This window comes from Saccopteryx leptura, chromosome 11 (genome assembly GCF_036850995.1).
Source record: "Saccopteryx leptura isolate mSacLep1 chromosome 11, mSacLep1_pri_phased_curated, whole genome shotgun sequence".
NCBI classification, from domain to species: domain Eukaryota; kingdom Metazoa; phylum Chordata; class Mammalia; order Chiroptera; family Emballonuridae; genus Saccopteryx; species Saccopteryx leptura.
The window spans coordinates 41,329,263-41,341,463 of NC_089513.1; positions in this window are offsets into that span (position 1 = coordinate 41,329,263).

Consider the following 12,201-nt stretch of genomic DNA (forward strand, 5'->3'; position numbering starts at 1 on the left):
CTTTAGCCAACTAAAAAAATTTATTGTGGGGGAGACAGAAAAGAAGCAGAATGCATTGTTTCTACTTTTGAAGACTAACAACCCAATGCTTGAGGTACAGATACTTGATGCCCATTAAAAAGACATGTTACAAAAAGAAAATTAAACAAGTAAAAAAAAAAATCAATGTTGCTGCATGAAAGTAACTAATTCAATCAATATGTATTTGTTTGCTTGTATTCAGAGAGAATAAAGAACTATAAGACATTGGACCTATGTTGGCTTTCAAGTAGGAGCCTCTGTAAAGAAGGAGCCTTGAACAGCATTCTGGGCAAAGCAGGGACATGAGCCTTGAGGCCAGGTGGCTGAGCTGGCCGTGTGTGGGGCGTGGGGAAGGAGGGATCTGGCCAGGGTGCATTTAGAAATGTGCAATAGAGATTTCATATCAAATAGTTATTAAAACTTTTCAAACAAGGGGTTGTAATTTATTTAAGTTAACTTATTTACACATACAATCAACTAAATACGTGTATACAAGTCTCGAGTAAACAGACCTGATTTACTCATCATCTTTAAAACTCATCATTTCATTCCTTACAAATTGCACTTGTTTTCCCATCCTCTGTATATCCTTGCTTTATGCTTTTAGGTGAGCATTCCATGCTTCCCCTCTTTCTCAAATGGGTGGGAAGATTTGGGCGGAGTTATTACGTAGTGCCTATGTTGCAGCTATGGGTTTTCTACTCTTGTGACCTGTGTCTATTATCTCCTCTCCTGAGACTTCACGGATGAATGAAATGAGTGCCTCTTCCATAGAGGGTGCTCCGAGGGGAAGAGTTTTGTCTGGTCAGCTTCATACCCCTCACTGGCCAGCACAGTTTCTTGTGCACAGCAGATGCCTCCAGGGCACAGATGGCCAATTCTACTTGTGTTTTCTGCTATTAACAGAGCAGGAAAAATATGAGGACTTTATGCTCTTATCTTGAGCAGATCATAGGTTCATCCTACTTATGGAAACAGAGAGGCATGCGTCGCCATGGAGAGTTTAAAGATGAATATGTACATTGCACACTGAAATATAAAGTTTGACTGACTATCTCAACACTGGCAGTCTCATAAGTTCTTATTATTGGTACCTGCAATTTAAAAAAAGATTACATAGAGTCTAAGTTGTTTGATTCCCATTGACTTTCAGCTATTGTACATTCACATAATGAAAGCAGTTTGTCCATATGAATAAAACATCAGTGAGGTGCATGCATAAGTACCATTTAAGGAAAAAAATAGAGAAGGTAAAGCATACTTACATATATTTAAAAAAAGAACCCAGAGAGGCAAAGGGACCAATTTTCTGATTAATAAAAGGTTCTCACCTAAGTGGGTGACTCAAATCATCCCCTACATCATATTCAGGTGGGGACATTGTCCTCACATACCTAGAGAAAAGCAAAAGTGAGGTCACCTAGATGGTATTTTTTCCTACTACAATGGGTTTTCACTTTTGGCTCTTTGTGATTGATTTTAAAGAAGAATGTTGGCCGCAGGAGCCTCGGGACCACCTCTTTAAGCCTCTGGTGTAGGAGTTCAAAGCGGGCTGGCCTGCGGGCATTTCTCCGTCCCTAACAACTCTCAGCTCAGCTGAAGTGAATGTGCCTCAAGCAGGGGCCAGGGCTGCCAGTTGTCCAAAGACAAATCATGGGTTTTAAAGGGGGTGAAAAAACCAACAACCCTTTTAATGATTCACAGTTGAATTTGGATTTAAAACTCAATTCTATCAGCAAACAAAACAATGAGCTGCTGGAGCTGTTGGACTCGAAGTGTCAACGTGGAAGTCATGGGGACCTGATGTCCACAGGGCCCGAAGGCTTTCGGTGCCACGGCACTACAGCCTGTGGAACTCATTAGGAAACAATGACAGCAGATGACATGGGATAACACGTGGGTGTGGTAATGCTCAGTGTCTGCTTCTCTTGCTTTGGCAGATCCAGGTTTCACTGCTACCTCAGTGTACTTTTACAGAGTCTCCACCAGACACTGTGCATCCTGCCAGGTGCTGAGCCGGTGAAACAGACACGCACAGCACAGCTTCTGCCCCAGGGGCTTAGTATTTTTTTTTTTTTTTTTTTAGGAAAACAAAGCCTGGACACATAAGAAGAAGCACAAAATTGAAATGCAAGGTTCTCAGACCTGCCTTTATCAGAATCACTTGGTAAGCTTAATAAACAGAAGAGCACATACATGCACATGCACAAACATTCTCTCACACACACAAACACCAGCAGCAGAAATAATGACAACCACAAAATCTTCCCTGGCCTCCCCCCAGACCTCCTGCTGAACTGGAATCTCCAGAGATGGGGTTGGAAAATTCATAGTTTAAAAATGGTCTGATTAATTCCTATTCACAGCTAGGGATGAGAACTGCGAACTCAGGTGGCGAATGGTTTCAGGTAAGAGATGTGGATGACCCATGCCTACGGAGAAGGCACTGGGCTGCCACTGGTGAGGGAGCACTTTCCAGGTGAGACGGGAAGACACGTGTACCTGCTCAGCCCTGTTCACCTGAAACGGTGCTGATGTGCTTGGAGCTGGACCAGCGCGGAGCTCCCCAAACCAGGAAGAATTTATACTCTCACATTCTCTCATTTCATGGTATGTCTGACTCCACCTGGGTGGGTTACACATAAATGAAGGCTGGGGCAGGAAGGCATATAGATAAGACTATAATGAAAAAATAGAGCTCTTAGCCACAAACAGAATTGTATATTCAGGGTGCCTAAGTATGTATTATCACAGGAGGAAGTGGGTGTATGCAAGCTGCGGTCCCTTCATGACTCTCTTACTCAGACCGTTCAATAGGAACCATGTTCTGGGGCAGAGGGCTTTCTCTTCCCATGGGAGAGCAGAGCAGATTTTCCCAAACGCAAGCTTGCCATTGTGGGGCTCAGGTAAGAGAAGACATGGAGGCCCACAAGTTGTAAATGTAAATATTGAAATGAGTAAAATATGCTCCACAAACTTACTGTGATGCACAGTCCTTCCTGATGACTTGGTATTTTGGGTTCAAATTTAAGATTCTTGACCTTTATGAAGTTCTGTGCTGGAACACAGTACAGCAGGGAGAGCTTACCCCAAGTCTCACCCCCAAGCGCTCACCCTCTTCTATGCCTTCCCCCAGCCTCCTGCACCATCAGGGGCTATGCATGGACCACTCGGAGCACACACCCAAGCTCCATTCACAGACCTGCCGATGACGGCCTCTTGGCTACCCCAGAGCTGAGCAAAGCCTATACTGACAACACAGGAGTTTGAGAAGTATAAAAGCTTATTATCCACTTATGACATAATTATTATTGGAATATGCCTTCTTAAAGCCTCTATTTTCTCATCTGCCAAATAGGAGGGGAGAATACATGCCTTCATGCTTTGTTACTCAATATCATTTTCATCGTCACAGTTGCTGAGTTTGGTTTTTTCTCTTGTGAGGAGAAAGGCCAGTAGAACAGTACTGCTAAGTTGTGAGCCTGAAAACACCACCTAGGTCTTCAGATTCTGTGGTTGTAAACGCGATGCCTATAGATTTCAGAACTGAGTGTGTTTTGTTTACCTAGAGCAGGGGTCCCCAAACTACGGCCCGTGGGCCGCATGCGGCCCCCTGAGGCCATTTATCCGGCCCCCGCCGCACTTCCGGAAGGGGCACCTCTTTCATTGATGGTCAGTGAGAGGAGCATAGTTCCCATTGAAATACTGGTCAGTTTGTTGATTTAAATTTACTTGTTCTTTATTTTAAATATTGTATTTGTTCCCGTTTTGTTTTTTACTTTAAAATAAGATATGTGCAGTGTGCATAGGGATTTGTTCATAGTTTTTTTTATAGTCTGGCCCTCCAACGGTCTGAGGGACAGTGAACTGGCCCCCTGTGAAAAAAGTTTGGGGACCCCTGACCTAGAGCATACCTTTGATTTTCAATTCAAGCAACATTTAAAATCCAGAGATTTAACACACAGATCCAGGTATGAAAAACCCTAGGGCCTGACTGCCTTGGCCCAGCCTCCCTTGGTGCTTGAAGCCCAACGGGCAGCCCCTCCACCCTTTGCGTTTCGGCAGCGTGCACATGCTCTTACCCCGGTGTTCCTTACCCAGGTTGTTTACGAGTCTGGTTTTCATGCCCAAGATAGAATTTTTGGCATATACCCCAATCAGCTCTTTGCCTCCTTCTCTGCCTTCAACTTATTGACCTTCTCTCCTTTCCTGAAACACACTCACTATTCATGCACCTTCCTGCCTCCCGGCCTTTGCTTAGCAGTTTCCTCTGTCAGCTGTGCACTCCACTTCCACCCCAGTTAGCTAATTCCCATTCATCAAAGAAGACCTTTCTCAGCCATCGAATTTGGTCTAGTTACCTAGTTACTTTCATAAAGTTTGTCTTCACTGTTTTTTGTTTGATTGTTTTATAAGTGAGAGGAGGAGAGATAGAGAGATAGACTCCCTCATGTGTCCTGACCAGGATTTACCAGGCAACCCCCGTCTGGGACCGATGCTTGAATCAGCCACGCTATCCTCAGTGCCCCGGGCCAATGTGTGAACCAGTCAAGCCGCTGGCTGTGAGAAGGGAAGCAGATGGTCGCTTCTCATGTGTGTCCTGATGGGGGATCGAACCTGGGACATCTGCATGCTGGGCTGACACTCTGCCCACTGAGGAACAGGCCAGGGCCTTGTCTTCTCTTTTGATATAATAAAAAATAGATGATCAAATAAATGACTTAATATCTATCTTTCCTGCTAGAATGGAAGCTCTAAGAAGGTAAGAACCAGATCTAGAGAGGTACCTGTGCACTGTAAGCAATCGACAGATATTTACTGAATGAGTGCATTTTTGTATTGAATTGATGAGGAACAGATTCCCGGAGGGTAAAGGGACTTGGTAGGTGCACAGGGAGCCTGAGGTAGAACCTACCTGACAGCTGGGGGGAGGCAAGGGAGCCCTGCTTGAGTGGCCAGCCCAGCTTTCAGGACCCTTTACAAATCATGTGCTGTTTCTCCAATTCTCCTTTCTCAGGATCTGCTTGCTACCTCTTCTTACAATCCCACCCCAGATGGTTTATTTTTTCTCAGACATTCAGCTTCCTTGGGCCCCAGTTTTGCTTTTTTCCTTGAGCTGTAAGATGGAGGACCACAGCTTACTATGTATTCAATGCAAGACTAGAGTCTAGAGTCCCAGAATCTCACCGCGACCTTTGGTGACCTGAAGAAAGGTCAAGTAGTACAGCAAGGAATTGTCTGCCTAATAAAGCCAGCACTGAATTCTAAACAATCACTTTCTCTTTTTTCAGTATTATTTTATTTGGGGAAATCCAAAACATCTGAAATGAGTCAGAGAGGATAGTAATGGTTTGCATCTCTTTCTGCAACAAATATTAATTTTCTTCATTGTACTACTTATACAAAAGTACTTGTGGCTCCACAAATATTATTTATGAAAAGCTCATTTTAACATTGTCTTCATACTGATGAGAAGGCAAGAAATACACAGGTATAGAGACTCTCCATGTTTAAGAAGAGATAGATACTTTTTTAAATGTCTAGGTTGCAATTATTAAAAAATAAATAAAAAGGGAAGAAAAACCTAGATTTTTTTTCTCTTAAGTGAGAAGTGGGGAGGCCAAAAGACAGACTCCCACATCCATCCCAGTGGGGATCCACCCGGTAAACCCCCTATAGAATGATGCTCTGCCCATCTAGGGCTGTTGCTCCATTGCTTGGCAACTGAGCTATTTTAGCCAGAGGTGAGGCCATGGAGCCAATCTCAGTGCCCAGGGCCAACTTGCTCCAACTGAGACATGGGTATGGGACAGGAAGAGGGAGATAGAAAGAAAAAGGGGGAGGGGGAGGGATTGAGAAGCAGATTGTCACTTCTCTTGTGTGTCCTGACTGGGAATTGAACCCAAGACACCCACACATTGGGCTGACACTCTACTGCTGAACCAATCAGCCAGGGCTGAAAAATCTGAATTTTGAACTCATATAATAGCTCAAAATATATTTCAGATTGAACAAAATTTTAAAAAAACAAGGAAAGTAAACAACTCTATACACTCAGAGATTGTCAGGGAAAGATAAATTTGATTATAAAAGAATCTTTTAAATTTCTATATCAATAGAAAATATTATATGCAAGATTAAAAGATAACAAACTGGGAAGTTTTGTTTTGTTTTGTTTTTTTACAGAGACAGAGAGAGAGTAAGAGAGAGGGATAGATAGGGACAGACAGACAGGAATGGAGAGAGATGAGAAGCATCAATCATCAGTTTTTTGTTGCGACACCTTAGTTGTTCATTGATTGCTTTCTTATATGTGCCTTGATCGTGGGCCTTCAGCAGACCGAGTAACCCCTTGCTCGAGCCAGAGACCTCGGTTTCAAGCTGGTGAGCTTTTGCTCAAACCAGATGAGCCTGCGCTCAAACTGGCGACCTCAGGATCTCAAACCTGGGTCTTCAGCATCCCAGTCTGACGCTCTATCCACTGCGACACAGCATGGTCAGGCAGACTGGGAAGTTTTTAGCAGAACATATGACAAAGGCTGAATTTTTGTTTCAATTCATAAAGCACTTAAAAATCAATCAGAATATTCATTGGGGGTGACTTTACCTGTTGGATTAAAAGACTGAACTCAGCAAGAAGAAACTCAGAGGGAGGATGAGGTGTCAAATAAAGCTGCACTTTTTTTTTTTTTTTTTTTTTTTTTTAAATAAATTTTTATTAATGGTAATGGGATGACATTAATAAATCAGGGTACATATATTCAAAGAAAACATGTCTAGGTTATTTTGTCATTAAATTATGTTGCATACCCCTCGCCCAAAGTCAGATTGTCCTTCGCCACCCTCTATCTAGTTCTCTGTGCCCCTCCCCCTCCCCCTAACTCTCCCCCTGTCCTCCCTCCCCCCACCCCTGGTAACCACCACACTCTTGTCCATGTCTCTTAGTCTCATTTTTATGTTCCACCATTGTATGGAATCATGTAGTTCTTGTTTTTTTCTGATTTACTTATTTCACTCCTTATAATGTTATCAAGATCCCACCATTTTGCTGTAAATGATCTGATGTCATCGTTTCTTATGGCTGAGTAGTATTCCATAGTGTATATGTGCCACATCTTCTTTATCCAGTCTTCTATTGAAGGGCTTTTTGGTTGTTTCCATGTCTTGGCCACTGTGAACAGTGCTGCAATGAACATGGGGCTACATGTGTCTTCACGTATCAATGTTTCTGAGTTTTGGGGGTATATACCCAGTAGAGGGATTGCTGGGTCATAAGGTAGTTCTATTTGCAGTTTTTTGAGGAACCACCATACTTTCCTCCATAATGGTTGTACTACCTTACAGTCCCACCAACAGTGAATGAGGGTTCCTTTTTCTCCACAGCCTCTCCAACATTTGCTATTACCCGTCTTGTTGATCATAGCTAATCTAACAGGTGTGAGGTGGTATCTCATTGTAGTTTTGATTTGCATTTCCCTAATAACTAATGAAGCTGAGCATTTTTTCATATATCTGTTGGCCATTTGTATCTCTTCCTGGGAGAAGTGTCTATTCATGTCTTCTTCCCATTTTTTTATTGGATTGTTTGTTTGTTTGTTGTTGAGTTTTATGAGTTCTTTGTAAATTTTGGAAATTAGGCCCTTATCTGAGCTGTTGTTTGAAAATATCATTTCCCATTTAGTTGGCTGTCTGTTTATTTTTATATCAGTTTCTCTTGCTGAGCAAAAACTTTTTATTCTGATGTAGTCCCATTCATTTATCTTTGCCTTCACTTCTCTTGCCATTGGAGTCAAGTTCATAAAATGTTCTTTAAAACCTAGGTCCATGAGTTTAGTACCTATGTCTTCTTCTATGTACTTTATTGTTTCAGGTCTTATATTTAGGTCTTTGATCCATTTTGAATTAATTTTAGTACACGGGGACAGGCTGTAGTCGAGTTTCATTCTTTTGCATGTGGCTTTCCAGTTTTCCCAACACCATTTGTTGAAGAGGCTTTCTTTTCTCCATTGTGTGTTGTTGGCCCCTTTATCAAAGATTATTTGACCATATATATGTGGTTTTATTTCTGGGCTTTCTATTCTGTTCCATTGGTCTGAGTGTCTATTTTTCTGCCAATACCATGCTGTTTTGATTATCGTGGCCCTATAATATAGTTTAAAGTCAGGTATTGTAATGCCCCCAGCTTCATTCTTTTTCCTTAGGATTGTTTTGGCTATTCGGGGTTTTTTATAGTTCCATATAAATCTGATGATTTTTTGTTCCATTTCTTTAAAAAATCTCATAGGAATTTTGATGGGAATTGCATTAAATTTGTATATTGCTTTGGGTAATATGGCCATTTTGATTATATTTATTCTTCCTATCCAAGAGCAAGGAATATTTTTCCATCTCATTGTATCTTTTTCGATTTCCCTTAACAATGCTTTGTAATTTTCATTATATAGGTCCTTTACATTCTTTGTTATGTTTATTCCTAGGTATTTTATTTTTTTTTGTTGCAATCGTGAAGGGGATTATTTTTTTGAGTTCGTTTTCTAATATTTCATTGTTGGCATAGAGAAAGGCTATGGACTTCTGTATGTTAATTTTGTATCCTGCGACCTTACTGTATTGGTTTATTGTTTCTAATAATCTTTTTGTGGAGTCCTTCGGGTTTTCGATGTATAGGATCATATCATCAGCAAAAAGTGATACCTTTACTTCTTCTTTTCCAATATGGATGCCTTTTATTTCTTTGTCTTGTCTGATTGCTCTGGCCAGAACTTCTAGCACCACGTTAAATAAGAGTGGAGAGAGTGGACAACCCTGTCTTGTTCCTGATTTAAGGGGGAAAGCCTTCAGTTTAGTGCCATTTAATATGATGTTAGCTGATGGTTTATCATATATGGCCTTTATCATGTTGAGATATTTTCCTTCTATACCCATTTTGTTGAGAGTCTTAAACATAAAATTGTGTTGTATTTTATCAAAAGCCTTTTCTGCATCTATTGATAAGATCATGTGGTTTTTGTTCTTTGTTTTGTTGATATGGTGTATTACGTTAACCGTTTTGCGTATGTTGAACCATCCTTGAGATTCTGGGATGAATCCCACTTGATCATGATGTATTATTTTTTTAATATGTTGTTGTATTCGGTTTGCCAGTATTTTGTTTAGAATTTTAGCATCTGTATTCATTAGAGATATTGGTCTGTAGTTTTCTTTCTTTGTGCCATCCTTGCCAGGTTTTGGTATGAGGGTTATGTTGGCCTCATAAAATGTGTTCGGAAGTATTGCTTCTTCTTCAATTTTTTGGAAGACTTTGAGTAGAATAGGAACCAAGTCTTCTTTGAATGTTTGATAGAATTCACTAGTATAACCGTCTGGGCCTGGACTTTTATTTTTGGGGAGGTTTTTAATAGTTTTTTCTATTTCCTCCCTGCTGATTGGTCTGTTTAGGCTTTCTGCTTCTTCATGACTCAGTCTAGGAAGGTTGTATTGTTCTAGGAATTTATCCATTTCTTCTAGATTGTTGTATTTGGTGGCATATAATTTTTCATAGTATTCTACAATAATTCTTTGTATATCTATGATGTCTGTGGTGATCTCTCCTCTTTCATTTTGGATTTTATTTATTTGAGTCCTGTGCCTTTTTTCCTTGGTGAGTCTTGCCAAGGGTTTGTCAATTTTGTTGACCTTTTCAAAGAACCAGCTCCTTGTTTTATTGATTTTTTCTATAGTTTTTCTGTTCTCTATTTCATTTATTTCTGCTCTGATTTTTACTATCTCCTTTCTTCGGCTGGTTTTGGGTTGTCTTTGTTCTTCTTTTTCTAGTTCCTTAAGGTGTGAAGTTAAGTGGTTTACTTCGGCTCTCTCTTGTTTGTTCATATAGGCCTGAAGTGATATGAACTTTCCTCTTATTACTGCTTTTGCTGCATCCCAGAGATTCTGATATGTCGTATTTTCATTTTCATTTGTCTGTATGTATCTTTTGATCTCTGCGCTTATTTCTTCTTTGACCCATTCATTTTTTAGAAGTATGTTGTTTAGTTTCCACATTTTTGTGGGTTTTTCCCCCTCTTTTTTGCCGTTGAATTCTAGTTTCAAGGCTTTATGATCAGAAAATATGCTTGGTACAATTTCAATTTTTCTAAATTTGCTGATATTGTCTTTGTGGCCCAACATATGGTCAATTCTTGAGAATGTTCCATGTACACTAGAGAAAAATGTATACTCTGTCGCTTTGGGATGAAGTGTCCTGTAGATGTCTATCATATCCAGGTGTTCTAGTATTTCGTTCAAGGCCACTATATCTTTATTGATTCTCTGTTTGGATGACCGATCTAGAGCCGTCAGCGGAGTATTGAGGTCTCCAAGTATGATTGTATTTTTGTTAGTTTTTGTTTTAAGGTCAATAAGTAGCTGTCTTATATATTTTGGTGCTCCTTGGTTTGGTGCATATATATTAAGGATTGTTATGTCTTCTTGATTCAGTGTCCCCTTAATCATTATGAAGTGACCATTTTTGTCTCTGAGTACTTTTTCTGTCTTGTAGTCAGCATTATCAGATATGAGTATTGCTACACCTGCTTTTTTTTGGGTGTTGTTTGCTTGGAGTATTGTTTTCCAGCCTTTCACTTTGAATTTGTTTTTATCCTTGTTGCTTAGATGTGTTTCTTGTAGGCAGCATATAGTTGGATTTTCTTTTTTAATCCATTCTGCTACTCTGTGTCTTTTTATTGGTAAGTTTAATCCATTTACATTTAGTGTAATTATTGACACTTGTGGGTTCCCTACTACCATTTTATAAATTGCTTTCTGTTAGTTTTGTATCTAGTTTGATTCTTCTCTTTTGTTTTTCTATCATTTGTTTCTGTTTGTTTGTGTTCCATACTTCTTTCCTCTGTTGCTACCTTTTTTAAGTCATGTGTTTTTGTGGTGGTTTTTTCAAGGGTGGTTACCATTAAGTAATGAAAAGGGTACCTACCATATTCATTGTAGTACCCTATCTTATAAGTATTTCTGCACTTCATCGTCCTTTGCTACTGTTAATCTCCATTCTCTCCCCCTCTTTTTTTTTCCTTTGTTGTCACAGTTTAAGTTTGGTTTTATTGTGTTCTTGGTGGAGCTGTTACTTGTGGTGTTGTTTTCTTTTGTTCTTTGAATCTGGTTGGAAAACCCCCTTTAGTATTTCCTGGAGTGGGGGCTTTCTCGTGATAAATTCTCTCATCTTTTCTGTGTTTGTGAATGTTTTTATATCTCCTTCATACTTGAAGGATAGCTTTGATGGGTATAGTATTCTTGGCTGAAAGTTCCTCTCTTTCAGGGCCTTAAATATTGGGGTCCACTCTCTTCTAGCTTGTAGAGTTTCTGCTGAGAAATCTGATGATAATCTAATAGGCCTTCCTTTATATGTTGTACTCTTCTTTTCCCTGGCTGCCTTGAGAATTTTTTCTTTGTCATTGGTTTGTGTCATCTTTATTATGATGTGCTTTGGAGTGGGTTTGTTGGGGTTAAGAAAACTCGGTGTTCTGTTTGCTTCTTGAACTTGAGGCTTTAGTTCTTTCCACAGGCTTGGGAAGTTCTCGTCTATTATTTGTTTGAGTATATTCTCCATTCCATTTTCTTTCTCTTCTCCCTCTGATATACCTATTATTCTTATGTTATTCTTTCTGATGGAGTCAGATAATTCCTGTAGGGCTTTCTCGTTTTTTATTATTTTTGAGTCTCTTTCTTCTTCTCTCTGTTGTGCCTCAAGTTGTTTGTCTTCTATTTCACTAATCCTATCTTCAATCTGGGTTGTTCTGCTAGCTAAGCTTGTTACCTCGTTTTTCAGCTCGTGAATTGAGTTTTTCATTTCTGTTTGATTTGTTTTTATAGTTTCAATTTCCTTGGTAATATATTCTTTGTGTTCATTGAGTTGTTTTCTGATCTCCCTATATTGCCTTTCCGTGTTTTCTTGTATATCTTTGAGTATTTTTAAGATTTCTATTTTAAATTCTCTGTCATTTAGCTCCATGGCTTCCAATATGTTAAGTCTTTTCTCCATAGATTTTTCCACATCTATTTGTGTTACCTCTCTTTCTTTTGTATCCATAATATTCGATTTCCTCTTTCTTATTGGCATCTGCGGGTGGTCTTGTTGATAGCACTAATTAGAATTAATAAAGAGTAAAAAGTAAAAAACAAAAACAAAAACAA